This window comes from Mustela erminea, chromosome 10 (assembly GCF_009829155.1).
Source record: "Mustela erminea isolate mMusErm1 chromosome 10, mMusErm1.Pri, whole genome shotgun sequence".
Lineage (NCBI taxonomy): Eukaryota > Metazoa > Chordata > Mammalia > Carnivora > Mustelidae > Mustela > Mustela erminea.
The window spans coordinates 56,678,146-56,692,698 of NC_045623.1; the positions used below are offsets into that span (position 1 = coordinate 56,678,146).

General features: G+C 41.9%; 1 protein-coding gene across 4 annotated transcripts in view; it reads left to right on the forward strand.

The window, feature by feature from the left end:
• The first annotated feature begins 6 nt into the window (after window positions 1-6).
• Window positions 7-14,553, forward strand: part of JAK1 (Janus kinase 1) — a 127,595-nt gene continuing 113,048 nt past the window's right edge. For 2 of the 4 annotated variants that reach the window (XR_004276214.1, XR_004276213.1), the window contains exon 1: window positions 7-232. The gene's annotated coding sequence lies outside the window, so the exon portion shown is untranslated. Of the gene's footprint in view, window positions 233-4,009; window positions 4,115-14,553 lie in introns of all 4 variants that reach the window. The other 2 variants (XM_032302458.1, XM_032302457.1) reach the window with 2 other exon arrangements.

Consider the following 14,553-nt stretch of genomic DNA (forward strand, 5'->3'; position numbering starts at 1 on the left):
GCGGGGCGGGAACGTCGCGGAGCGCAGGCCGCGGCGGCGGCGGAGTAGCTAGCAGCCGCAGAGAGCGCGGGCCTGCGCCGCAGCCCTGGTGGCGGCTCCCGCGCCCCCTCCTCAGCCCCCTGGCGCGCGCACGCCGGGGCCCTGCGGGGCTGGCTGCTGAGCGAGTCGGCAGTGGGACCTGCGCCGTGACCCGGAGCACTCCCCTACCCCAGCCTAGGCGCACACGGAAGTGGTGAGTATCGCGGAGGGGAGGTGGAGAACCCTGTGGCGGCTGCGGACGGCCGGGCGAGGGGCGCAGAGCCGGCGCTGGCGGGCGATGCGGCCGCCGCTTTTTGCCCTCGGCGAGCCGCGCACCCCCGGCCACTCAGCAAGCGCGACGCTGGACCGGGGGCCTGGGCGGGCTGGGGGCGTGTGGGTGCGGGCGGGGAGCGGGGGATTTCCAGCCGAGCTGAGCCGGCCGGTGGCTGGGAGGTTGGGGGGCGGGGGCCCCAGGCCGGGAAGCCGGGGGGGGGGGGTTAAGGCTCGCCGCCCCCTCCCCTAGAGCTCACACCAAGTTTTCATAAACAAGCCTGGAACGCGCTGACATCCTGTTTATACCACCCTGAGATACAGGCGCGGGCTTGAGGTCTGACGTCCCTCGCCCTTGCACCGAGAACTTGACCGCCAGCTCTCTGGCAGAACTGTCGTGGGGGGTGGGTGGGGGGCGAGAGGAGGTTTTCCGGCCTCCGTACGGAGGCCGAGGGTCGTCTTCGTTTTCCTCCTTTGCCATCCCAGTGAGGGAAAGTTTCTGGGCTTTGGGACCATGTCTGGGGCTAGAAGAGGGTCCTCTGTGGAATCAGGAAACGCCCCCTCTCCTTTTACGTTCTTTTGGGACCCTGGCCCTAGGCAGCCATTGAGACGGGCGAAAGATGACGCGTCCTGGGCGAAGAGGGCCAGGGAAGAGGAACAGTGAGAGCGAGCCCCGGGGAAGTGCGAATTCTACTGTAGTGGGACTGATTAATTGAAACTCGGGCTGGTCTCTGGCCTTCTGTCTTACTCCTCACCCATTCCACGCGTGGTCGCCAAGCTTTAAAGGGAGACGTCGCTTTAGCCGGGCTAGTAAACACCCCTCTCAAGTCACCCCCAAGGTTCCAGGGATGTGGGCTCCTTGGATGTCTCTTTACCAAGGAACTTTTTTAAGGAGACTAGATAAAAGGTGTGATTATTGCAGGTGTTCGCATTTTTCAAAAAACTGTGTATTTTCTGTGAATTCTTGTGTGTTCGTTGCGAACAGGACCCTGCCACTTTTTCTAATATGTAGCTGTGAGCGGTCTGTCTTCTGCCCCCGTTGAATATATGCTATTAACTTTTTTTTCCCTTTTTTCTTTTTACGAGCCATAGGTTTTTCTCTCATGGCAGTAGTTCACAGCGGTGTATAATTGTCATTGCTTTCAGGAGAAATGCATTAAAAACCTTGTATAGTTAAGTGATGAGTAGAATGCAGACAATTAGATGTGATCATGGAGTCTTTGTTGGCAAATTTTTAAGAAAAGGATTCAAATCATGGGCATATATACAGTGCAATTTTTTTTTTTTTTAAGATTAGCATTTTACATTGATTAAATGCTTTTTTCCTCCCTTTCCAAAACCCCATTTTGTGCTGTTTCTCTCTTTTGTTTTTGGTGACTCTGGTATTTTTTTAAGACCAGGGAGTCCTTACTGAAGGATCAGTGTGTTCTTTTGTACTTTGTGGTGAAGGTTAATGGAGACCATAAGGGTACTAGACATTTGGGGTACAGCATACTGTGTATTATGGAGAAAAATGTCTATGTATATAGGTCCAGATCATGTTTAAAGACATAAGTAATCATATGAGCAATTGTGGACACTTATGAATAGGAATAATCACAACCTCTTCTTAATTCTATATATCATATTAACTAAGCTCTTTCACTGTATCTTAATTTCTCTAAATAGCTGCAAAAATTATTTTTAAATCTGAGGATTGCCGTGTGAGATGACACACTCCACACTGATTCCCAGTTCCACTATATACTAATTACAACCATTGGGAAATGATAGAGGGTAAATAAATTATACATGTGTAGATAAAAATAATTTAAACATTTTCCAAAATATAATTTCTATAACTACATTTCAATTTGCTCTAATTTAAGCAGTCTTGTATCAGTTTGGTTAATGCTATACTTTGATTATCTTTCTAGTCTTTTGGTATCCACCCTTTACAGATTAAGGTATTAAGGTGAGTTAGGCTGCAGAATTTTTGCAACTCAGGCATTTGTTTAAAAGCTGTAAAAATAAGGAATCTTGAGGGTGGAGTTGCTTTTGCAGGAACAGAGACTCGGATTAAATGGCATCAAGAAACTTAAACTGAGTGCTTTTAAGTCAAGATTGTTAGGTCTGCCAGTTTAGATTCTGGGTTCACAAACCATAGTGGTTTCAACTGCAGGCCACAAATTGTAGTGATGTTTCAAAGTTATCATTCAGTTTCTTCTGAATAGCTTTAGGTCATGCGTATATTAGGACAGAAACCCAGCTGAAGCAAGTATTGAGAACGTGTAGGTTTATATTCACTTTTATAGGAGGAACCCTGATCTATAACTGAGTTAATAAGGTTTATTAGAAAAGACTAAGATCTGTGTTTTCTAACTCCTCTGATAAGTGTTTTTTTTCCCCTACATACACACATATTTTATATATTTTCCTTATGTATTTCCTTAATGTATTCTAATGAGATAATATGCCTTTAGAAAATATATCCTCTGAGATGTGAATATTTGTACAAGGAAATTTTTCTTGTTCATTTCCACATTTTAAAAATTGTTTCAAGTGAATAGGGGATTGGTTAATTGACCCAATGTCCGTGAACAAGCAACATCTGATGCTTTGTGATTTCTTGTGGCTCAGTGGTATATGGAACCTTGTCATAGAATAGAGATGCCAAAAAGAACCTCTTGGATTCTTTTAGACCATTTCTCAACTGGGTATGATTTTGTGCTCAAAGAGATATTTGCAGTTTCTGGACACATTTTTGGTTATTTTAACTTAGGGGCTGGGGTGAGGTGGGAGGAGGCAGTGTTACTGGCATCCAGTAGGTAGAGGCCAAGGATATTGCTAAACATCCTAGGATGCATGGGGCAGCCCCATACAACAAAGAATAACCTGGCTCAAAAGTCAGTAGCACTGGGGTTGAAAAATTCTGTTTTGGAATGCACTGGGGTTGAAAAATTCTGTTTTGGAATGCCAGGTGGGGAACAAGAAGATATGGGGATCTGTCATAGCAAATAGCTTCCCTTCAGTTCCCAGTTTTCCTCATCTGTAGAATGGAAATCAGAGTATTCACCATTTCAGAAAGTTGTTGGGGAAAATCAGGTAAATAACACATAATAAATGACGTGCCACACAAATTATAATTGTTATGGAAACCTATTTTAAATAAATTATTAGATATACCAGTAGTTGAGGAGTAAAGAGGTTAAGGTTATTGAGTGAAAAGATTGGATGGTTTGATATTACTGATTTCTTTGTTATTAATTTTTTTTTGGGTAAAGAATTTAATATAGTTTTCTTATTAGAACATGAACTTTTCAGCTCTGCAGGTTTTTTGAACGTACGGATTGTTTTCTTAGCATAACAAGAGGGAACACTCCTAGAAAATCAGGAAATTGAGGAAAGTAAAGGAGAAAAGACATCAGTGGTTTACTCCCTTTCCTATTTAAAGACAATCAAATCTTACCAATTTTCTTTTCTGTAAGAGTCCTTAAAATTGGAAGAAGAACTAATGGTGGAAAAAGGGGGAACAGCTGGTGACCAGAGAAGTACTATCAGTTTCTATGCCCTTCGTTTTCTTTTTTTTTCTCATAATTACCATGGACAGGTAAATTACATTATGGGAGACATTAGAAAAATTTGTTCATTGTTTTTGTACTCTGTGGCTAACCTCCAAGCCGTGTTCTCATTCGGCATGTTGTTTCCTCTCTGCTTCTTGCTCTCCCCTGTACTCGGCTAGGTGTGCCACTGTTGCTTCCTGTCTTGAAAACCCAATGGTAACATGGAGTTTTAAACAGCTGCCTTGTTGAAGTGACCAGGTTTCAGGGGCAGGAAACTACCTCCCGTGAGTATTCTTCCTTCTGAAGTGCACCAGTTTTTTTGGCAACAAAAAAGCATAAAACATTAAGTTCGTTTCCATGATATTTTTACTTCTGAGGTTTTATGATCTGTGATTCTAAGCAGCTGGCAGTGGGCTCAAATTTTTCCTTGGTGCTCTGTGAATAAATTGCCCAGTCCCTAGGCAAGACCTGCTTTAGAAGAAAAATGAAAATTTCTTTAAGTCTACTCTAGCCAAAACACAGAGCTGGTCTTTGTTAGGATATTTTTAATCTGTGGTAACCCAGTTTACTTTACAGTAATATTCACTCAACACTTTGTTCATTCTTCTGTTCATTCCGTAAATACTTGTTGAGCCCCTGCTATGAATCTCAGGGTGTGAATAAACTGAACAAAACACGTAAAAATCCTTGTCTTTGTAGAGTTTACAGTCTAGTGGAAGAGCCTTGAAGCTGTTCATTCAGGGTTTCTCAGCTGTAGATTTTACACATACAAAAAAGTAAGTCCTACTTTGGGAATGCAGAATGTTTCCTAGGAACCTTCATGGCACTCCTTTAAAGTCTGAGGACTAAGAACTGGCTTCCTACCTTTCCTCTGTTTTTTTTATGTTACAGTTTAATTAGCTCTCTGTATAAGCAAACATCTCTGCAGTACCTACTAATTTCTGGTAGATGAATAAGACAGTTTGTATGGAAATAAGCCTGTTGTGTATAACTGTCACACAATGGGGGCGATGCTGTAATAGAGGTTGGAATTAAGAGTGCTTGGACCCCTGAGGAAAGCTAAACCTAGCTTGAAGCCCTGGCCACTGCTTTTTTGAAGAGGTTTCACTAGAGTTGGGCCTTGAGGAGTGAGTAGGAGTTCTCTCGTCTAGGGATGGGAAGGGAATCTAGGCAGAGATGGAATATGCAAAGGCGGCCAGGTATGTGGTGTGGGTGACAAATCTGGAGGCAGCCACTATGATTAGAGCAGAATACGGGGAGGCAGCAGAAGGAGGTGAGGCTGGACATGTAGGATGGGGCCAGATTGTCAATGAAGACTGAGGCTGTCCTCAAGTCTTTGAGCAGTGTGAGGTCAGGGGCAGTGGTCTGTATTGAGTGAATGGGGAGCCATTCCTAATTCTTGAGCTTAAGCATATAACATCATTAGCAAATGAAACAACTGTGAGACACTGAAAGGATCAGCTTCAATCCACCGATATCTTTTCCTCCCTGTCACAGAAAATATTTCTTACTTATCCACCCCTTATCAACTATCCACCAGAAGACTGCTAGGAGGCAGGAAATGTTTCGAGCCACAAGAGACGTCATGGAATCCATATGTGCTTTCCCGATAGTAGAGAAAAACCTACTTTGATTTGCTTGTAATTTATAAAGAGTTTCTTGACAGCCCATTTAACTGGTGTTCAAGTCAGTGGGAGATTAACTACAAACGTAAGAGACAGGAGTTACTAAGAGGATGACTCCAAGAAGGTACATTCTCTGAGACAGGCAGTGTTAATTTTTATCTTGGAAGTGAGTGAGAAGCAGAATGAAAAGCAGAACCATAACTCAAAAAGTGAAACAGTCTGGATGATGCCATTTAGTGGAGGGGCAAATGCCATTGTAAATACCCTAGTCGCCGTCACAACACAGGATGGTAATTGGTGTTGCTAATGATGACCAAGCCATTAAGAGGAGGCTGGGTTGTGGCGCGTACACTGCAAAGGGCAGGTTAGATTGGTCTCTAGCAGAAAAGGGCAACTCTAGTGGTTGGGCTTTTGGGAGGTGCGCAAGTGGTGGGCTGGGATGGAGTAAGAAGCTGCTGTCACGATTGCAATAGGACAAGCTCAAAGAAGAGGTTTTCTTCAGAACGAGAAGCCAGTGAGGAATCTTTGCTCACAAGAGGTGCTTTAACTCTTCAGGGAAAGAGTTACTTAGAAATAACTTGAACCCAGCCGGGAAAGGCTAAATCAGTCTCAGCTTACTACATCTCGAGATGGAAAACGGAGTTACTGTGTTTTCGCCTTGTTTTTCGTAATCTGTGTTTTTGGTGGCTCAGGAGCCAGTCTGCTTGTTTTGATCCCACATTATCCAGTGATAATGTGGGCAACTTAAGCTTGTTTCCTTATCAATAAAATGAAAGTAAAGAGGGTTTCTACCTGTCAGATTGTTTTGAGGATTGAATGACTACGCCTGAAGATTTTGGAATGGTGCCAGGCACATGGCGTAAGCTAAACATGTGTTAGCTTTAGTTTTTAATTTTTATTTGTTTTTTACTGGTGACCATACTTCGGACTGAAAGCAAAGAGCTCAGATTGTATTCAGGATGCTTTAAGATGGTAGGGAAGGAGGGCCTATTAAATACAAAACAGTAGCTGAAACATTCTGTATTAAGAAAGACTTCAATTAGAAATGGTTAAATCAAAAAAGTTTAGGCGCTTAAAGTAGGCAGTTTCTCAAATCTAGAGTTTATTATGTAGACAGCACCGAAGGTGATACATTAGGTTCTGCTGTATTTTTAAGGAAAAATGAGAAACAAAGGTGCCTTTAGTTTAACTTAAAAGGTCACACAAGGTATATAATTCAGTAGGAATGTATTAGACTTTCTGGGAAAATCAATATAAAGGTTCTGTGTTGCTCTCACTGATTGAGTTTACTTAGGAAGTGGTAGAAACATAGGCATACCCATTTTAAAATGGTGTCTTCAGAGTTGTGTGACACTAAAAATCTTGTAAGTCAGATGATGTGTTGGGGAGTTTTGCTGTTTAAGCAATTAGAAGAGTTTGAAGGAACTCTGAAATATATATTCAGTTTCTCCTGAATGCTGTTTTATCAGTTTCTATTTCCATATATGTGCTTTCCAAAAGCAAAGTTTACCCAAAATATAAATGGTACAAGAAGTTGGCCCTTCCTCCTAATCATATTTTAAATAGGCATTTAGTTCCTTCTCAGTGTTGCATTTGTATTCTCAAGAACAGTTGCCACATAGTTGGAGTAGAGCTTGATCTTTTCATTCCATGTTCTTGGATGGCAAAGAAATTAGCTGTATCTTCCCATTTGAGAAGGATAAAGGCAGTAAAACTCCCTACTTTGTATTTGTGGAAGAGAAGTCTAGCTCAAATGATGAATAGGTAGACCTGTAGGTATTTAGAAAATAAATTTAGGTTTATCATTTTCAGGTGTATTGGGTAATTCCGACAAGTTTGAATGTATATATGAGGTAGAAATAGTTAAGAACAATTTGTAATTAATGCAACTCTTCTTTTTAATAGTGATTTAAAGGCCTCCAGCTATTAGAACTGACAATAGTTCATTCAATTAAGCACAATTATGTCTGCAGACTTATTTGCACTGTTAATTTGCTCAAGCTGTAGCAAGGCTGTAATTCATAGCATTTTTTTTTTTCAATTAGTAGAATTTAAAATCTTTTATTTATGGTGAGAGAAAAAGCAAAGTAAAAAAATAAGGAGAAAACAATCTGTGAAATGTATGTTTTCCCAGTAAAAGATTCTGTTATTAAACAAGATCTCACACAGGGAGGCAGACAGATGTGATTTATATAATAAAGAGATGCAATGGATCTTTTACTGTATACCTGCAAACTCATTTTAGGGCTGATTCACAAAACAGACTTAAAAGAAGTTAGATGCATAATGCCTAAATTTAATATTCTGGCTGTTTCTTTGTTTATTTTTTTTATTTTTATTTTTCAGTTAAAGCCATTCTGTAAAACTAGGTCTCCTAATAACCACATATTAGTTTTCTAATTGGAAAAATCATTTGATATATGGTGGTATCCCCAAAGAATCCCATCAATTTACTTGGTTAGAATGACCATTCACGGGACGCCTGGGTGGCTCAGTTGGTTAAGCAGCTGCCTTCGGCTCAGGTCATGATCCCAGCGTCCTGGGATCGAGTCCCACATCAGGATCCTTGCTCCGCAGGGAGCCTGCTTCACCCTCTGACTCTGCCTTCCACTCTGTCTGCCTGTGCTCACTCTCGCTCGCTCTCTCTCCGACAAATAAATAAATAAAATCTTAAAAAAAAAAAAAAAAAAAAAAAATAGAATGACCATTCAGTCAAGTTGGTTAGAAGTGGGAGGGGGAGGTCAGAGAAAGCCAACTGGCTGGAATATAAGTTGTAAGCCCACTTGATGTATGTGGATTTAGGAAGTTGGCCACTTGAGATGCACAAACTAGCTGAGATTAAAAATGCTTTTAGGTTTTCATGTTTATTCTTATATTTAATAATTACCTGTAAATCATGTATTATGTGAGGGGAAGACCTGATTCCTGCCCTCAGGAAGCTTCTTTGCTAGTGGAAAACACAATAATTCAACAATTATACAGCTATTTGTTATAATTATGCTAAGTACCAGGAGAGATGTCTTAGTTTTCTATAGAGGTTGGAGACAGTACAAAGTGGGGGGGGGATGTCTCTGTGGTATATATTTTTTGAAAGAATGAAATCTGAAGGGTAAAAGAGTTAGCCAGGCTAAGAGGAAGGGGAGGGTTTTTTCCCCAAAGGAAACAGCATGTGCAAAGGACCTGGGGTGGAACCAACACTGCAGCTGGAACAGAGGATAAAGATTCAGGCTGCTGAGGCAGACAGGAACCTGATTAGGCAGGGCCTTGTGAGCCATATTATTTGGGGCCTTATCAAAGGGGAAATTGAAGGATTTAAAACAGGGCAGTGACATGATGGGACTTAAGTTATTGTATAAAAAAAAGGATCCCCTCCTCACTTGCTGCTCCTCTTGGAGCCCCTCTCTCCTCTCTCTGCCCACTCTCTGCCTAATGTCTCGAAAGCCTTCACTTTCTCCCACTCTCTCATTCTTTTTTTTTTTTTTTTTTAAAGATTTTTTTTATTTATTTGACAGACAGAGATCACAAGTAGGCAGAGAGGCAGGCAGAGAGAGAGAGGGAAGCAGACTCCCTGCTGAGCAGGGAGCCCGATGCGGGGCTCGATCCCAGGACCCTGGGATCATGACCTGAGCCGAAGACAGAGGCTTTAACCCACTGAGCCAGCCAGGTGCCCCTCCCACTCTCTCATTCTTTAATTCTTTGCAACCTGCCACCTCCACACTCTTGAGCCTTCTTTGAGGTCACTGGTGACCTTCTTGCTGTCACACTTTGACCTTTTTTTTTTCTGCTCTTGTTATCTAAGACGTATGATGCTGTTAAACACCCTCTTCCTGAAAGATACCCCACAGCCGCACTGCTGTCTGGCTTCTGAAACAGAGTACCTGTCTCCTTCCTTTCTGTGTCTTTGCTCTCTTCTCTGCCTCTCATCTCTCCCTTTCCCCTAGTGAAGACTTTTCCCCAATGGCAAGAGTCATTTTGTTCCTAAAACTGTGCAGATGACTTGCTTTCTTTGAACTCCAGTTGTGGAGCAGCTTCAGGCATGATTCAAAGCACTGGGGATGCTTTAGAAAAGAAAAGGCAAGGCCTTTCCTTAAAGAGCCAGCCTTCTAAGATGTCACACCTGTCCATAAATAAGATAATTTCTGGTGGTGATAAGTGCAATAAAGAAAATAAGGTAATGGGTAGAGAATGCAGAAGTGGATGGGAGAGGGGCTTCCTCCCAAACAGTGACATGGGAATTCAGGCCTGAATAATGAGTAGGAGCCAGGCCATGTGGTGATCTAGAAGGAGAGTGTACAAGGCAGGGAGAGTGGCAGATGCCCAAGCCCCATGGAGGGTGGTCTTTCCATTTCGTGCTGGGCCCCCTTAACTGACTTTCTTATTGACACCTCCGATTTAACTGCTTCAAAATTGGTATCTCTCTTTCTGACCCCCCCCCCAATACCAATGGCAGATTTCTCTGTTCCTCTTAATACCATCTCTCTTCATCACCCTCAAAACCTCTTAGATCAGCAGTCAGAGAACTTTTTCCGCGAAGGGAAAGACAGTAAATATTTCAGCATTGAGGGCCAGGCTGCCTCTGTCACAACTATATAATTCTTTTGGAGAACTAAAGCAAATGTAGACAATATATAAACCAATGAGTGTGGCTGTGTTCTGATTTTATGTATGGACCCTGAAATTTGAATTTTCGCATGTCACAAAATATTATTTTTGCCTCAACTACTTAAAAATATAAAATTTTGTACAGTTACGAAGCTGTATAAGTGATATAGGAGACTGGAGGACAAGTGAAAATAGGAGACAGAGTTTCCTGACCCTGCCCTAGACTCATCTTGACTCCTCCCCTTCCCTTCTCCCCACCCACAGACTATAGTCTGCCCAGCGCTCTTAGTGCTCCCTCCCAGTATTTACACCTTTGCCTGCTCACCAGTGCCTGCCTCTGACCCAGCTTTCTTTTACCAGCGTGATCCCAGCCATCTCTAACATAGTCTCCCTGCCTCCAGCCCTTTCCCTCCAGTCTGTCCTCCACACAGACATTGAATAGTCTTGCAACTGGATTCAGGTCATAGAATTGTCCTGACCATAAGCCTCCGTCAGTCCCAATTGCATACAGAAAATTGTCTAAACTCCACCTTAGCGTGGCATTCAGGGCTCCTCATGGTAAGACCTCAACTTTTCAGTTGCTTCTCCCTAAACATTTAGAGTTCAGTACTTTCTTATGAAATATTTTTGACAGTGTAAATCAAACTTGGTTTACTGTTGCTTTTTATTACCTGGTTATTAGATAACATGTCCTATGTTTACAGTGTTTGCATCTGAGTATACCAGATGTATTGTGAAAAGCAGCCTGGACTTGGAACCAGGAAGAACTGGGTCTAAGGCTGTCCTCTGCCATTTGCTGGCTTTGCGACTTTGGGCTCATAATTGGTCAGTTTTTCTCAGCTGTAAGGTGGATTTAATGGTGCCTATCACAAAGGTGTTTTGTGAGGGTTAAATAAGGTAGAACATAGGGAATACTTCAGACAGTGCCTGGGCTTCAGCAGGATTCAGCAGCATTCAATAAATGTTACCCATTCCTACCTGAGATACTGAAAATTGAGAGGGAATCTGTAAATGATTACGTAATGTTTAGATGTCTATAAGTGGGAACTTTATTACTCAAGTTATGTACTTCTGATGCAGGAAACCCCCGTATGCAAATGGCTGGCTTCCTATTGCTACAAAAGCACCAGTATAACATAGTGGCTCAGACTTCCAAATCTGGAACCAGAGTCTGTGGGTTTGAATTCTGCTTTATTATACTAGTTGAGTGATCCTGGGCAAGTTATTTGATCTCTTTGTGTTGTGGTTTCCTCCTCTGTAAGATGAGGATAATAGTGGCACTACTTTTTAGGTTGTGAGGATTGCACAAGCACGCATGCGCGTGCATATATGTGTACGTGCGCCGGCACCCCGGCAGGGCTTGTCACTACTGTTATTTATGATCCCTCCTGTCTTCGCCTCATTGTGTAGACAGCCCCTAAGTCCCTGGAAATTCCTTGGAATTCCCTCTCAAATCTCTTACCAGGAGGATCCTAATACATCTTATACATTACAAATCTGTCTTTTCCCTCTAACTTCCATGCCTTCTCAGTGACTTCATTTTAATTCAGGCTGTCCTTTTCTCATATACACTCAGCAGTCTTCTTCCTTGTACGTTTCTTATCTAGACACTTAAAAAATCTGGTTTTGTTTTATGTGGAAGCTAAACATTTTCTGACAATGAATGTTTAAACCCAGCTATGCGTTAAGGGTACTTTTATGCCAAAGCAGATGAAAGCTATGTAGTTTCAAGCAAGTAAAAAAAATGTATAAGCTACTTTATTGTGTATTGAATGCTTACTCTGTGCCCAACATTCAGATCGGTACAGGGAGGCTAAGAATGATTGAGTAACATGTTTAAAGGCATCCATTTTTTAAGTGGAGGCACCTGGATTTGATGAAAGTGAGGCCTACCTGGCTCTTGGTCTCAAAATTCCTGAGATTAGTTGTCTTAAAGCCCTCAGGCACTTCCTCACCACTCCTTCTGCATCCCTCATTAACCTACACTCTGCTTACCCTTAAGTTCCAGCTTTCAAAATGACCAGATCACTCACAGTTCTATTTGTTTTCTGCTCTCTATGCAGGGCCCATGTATATTGTTTCATATAGGTTAGGTGTTAAATGGGTCTTTTGTGTGTTGGCTTGGAAACCTAACCACATTTATGCCAGTGTGTGTTGGGGGAGAACAGGCTTTAAATTTCAGATAACCAGCTGGGAATGAATTTTTAAAAAGGCAAAACCTTTCATAAACTAGAGAGTACCAGTGTGTTTGTTTGAATATATTACCTACAGTGATACACTTGAAAGGCTTATATGTCATGCCTGAATTATGCACATTCTGGAATTTATACACATTATTGCATTTATTCGCTTAGCTGTCTGTTCTCATCTGTGGCTGACCTTTGTATCCGCCACAACCATGGTGTTTGGCACATACTAGGAACCCTATGAAGAGACCTATTTAGTCCTCTTTAAAAAATCAATGGTTTTTTATACTTTTCTGTATGCTTGATATAGTTCAATTAAAAAAAAAATCAATGCAGTAAGGTTCAGGCAACATTGAAAGAGGAGTATTGCCACACAGTTACCAATCAGATGAAAATACTGCTTATGCTAGGCTGAATTGAGACATTTAAAGGTCTTTGGGAGCCAGACACTCAACAGAATGTTGCTTTGATAATTGGGAGGCAAGGAAAGCAGTCAAACAAGTTCTTTCTCGACTTGGAGTCTTGTTTACTTTTCTCAGGTTAGAAGTGATAGCTCGAACGGTTTTAAGTAATTATGGAGACAGGTCTGCCATGAATCCCAGCATACTGGGTTCTAAGGTTATAAACATTTTCTAGTTGGTCTTGTTTAAAGGTTAATAGCACACAATGACCAGAAAATCTTATTGGAAGAAATAGGAGTCACCCAGGGATACTTCCCCAGTTTTATAACAGAGAAAACTAAGAATCAGAGCATTCATATGACTTGCCCAAGACTCTGTGGGCCACTATTTTGTGTATTTTTAAAAATACAGCCTCAGGCCACCGGGGTGGCACAGTCCGTTGAGTGTCGGACTGTTGGTCTCATCTCAGGTTTTGATCTGAGGGACATGAGGTCAAGCTCCGCGTTGGACTCTGTACAGAGCATAGAACCTACTTAAAACAACAGCAACAACAACATAACAACCTTGTGCTGGATTTGTGATTGAGTTATAAAATTATACAGAAGGTATTTACATGTAGAACTTAAGAAACTAAATGCCCATTTGTTGAAATAGTTGGGAGAAGTTTAGGATGTATTGGTAGGTAGAAGATTAAGTGATTAAGAGAAATTTGGATTATGTAGGATCCAGCCATTGGACACTGGACATTGTAAAGGGCAGTGTCTTGCAGGAGAAGAGAGGAAGGTGCTGTCTTTGGCTCTTGCCTCACTGGAAGTTCCAGAGGTTAGGGACCAAGTCTGTCTTGATTATCCTTTAGTTCTAGTTCAGCCCTGTGCATTCTATTGAGCAGATGGTCAGTAAGTATTATTGAACACATAAATGCTAATCATAAGATGCTGCCTATGGGTTTGTGTTGTGAAAGGCTTATCTGATATTTTGACTGGCATTTCTTTTTTTATGTTGTTCCTTTTATCAGGAGAGAAGACCCTTTACAAAGCAACCCCAGCCTGTTAGACCCTAATGGGGGTAGCAATTAATACTAGAACAGCAAAAAGCAAAGTGTTGAGAGCTCATTACAGATAAAAAGGAGTTCTCCAGTATAACTTTCATTTGAGAGCTAGACCCAAGCCCTGCACTCTCCCACTGGGCCCCAGGGCTGCACTTAACTGTTGTTGACTGGTTTGAGGGAACAGCATAGCCTGTAATGCCTGCTGCCACCCGACCCCCAGCGCCCCACCCCCACATTGCATTCTGCTCAAGTCCAGCTGCTCCTCTGTTGCCACCTGGCTCCACAGAGCCCCCTAGAGGCTTGGTCTTTATGTCTGCTGCCTTCTGGTCACAGTCAAGGCCTTCATCACGTAACTGGGTCAGAGTGACCGCCCTCACCATATTTTTGCTGTGGGAATGAAGCCTCAGGAAGTAATTGAGTCAAGGTATTTTTGGCTGAAACCTGGTGTGTCAAAGTAAGATAGTCTGCTCACCTTGACTTGGGCCTCTGAGGAGAGAAAAAATTTTAAACCTCTTCTGACCTTTTCCTTAAATCATTAAAAAGCTACAGCCTACAAATTCAAAAATAATTGTAGCCATTTGATTTTATACAAGAAAGATACATATTCTGTGGAGTCTTTTCTGATCTGTATCATGTTTAGTTTCTATAGGTAGTAGGCACTTGCATTTTTAGTTGTTTTTCTAAAGAGTTATATTGGAATTTCAGATAAATTTTCCAGTCTGTGTTCAACAAGTATAGTTTCATACAGAATACATTTAGCCATTCTTTTGTTTACTTTCGGAGAAGTCAGGATTAAGCCTGATATTGGCACTTCCTAGGCAATCATTTGAAACTTGCTCTACCTCTTGGAGTCTTCTTTTA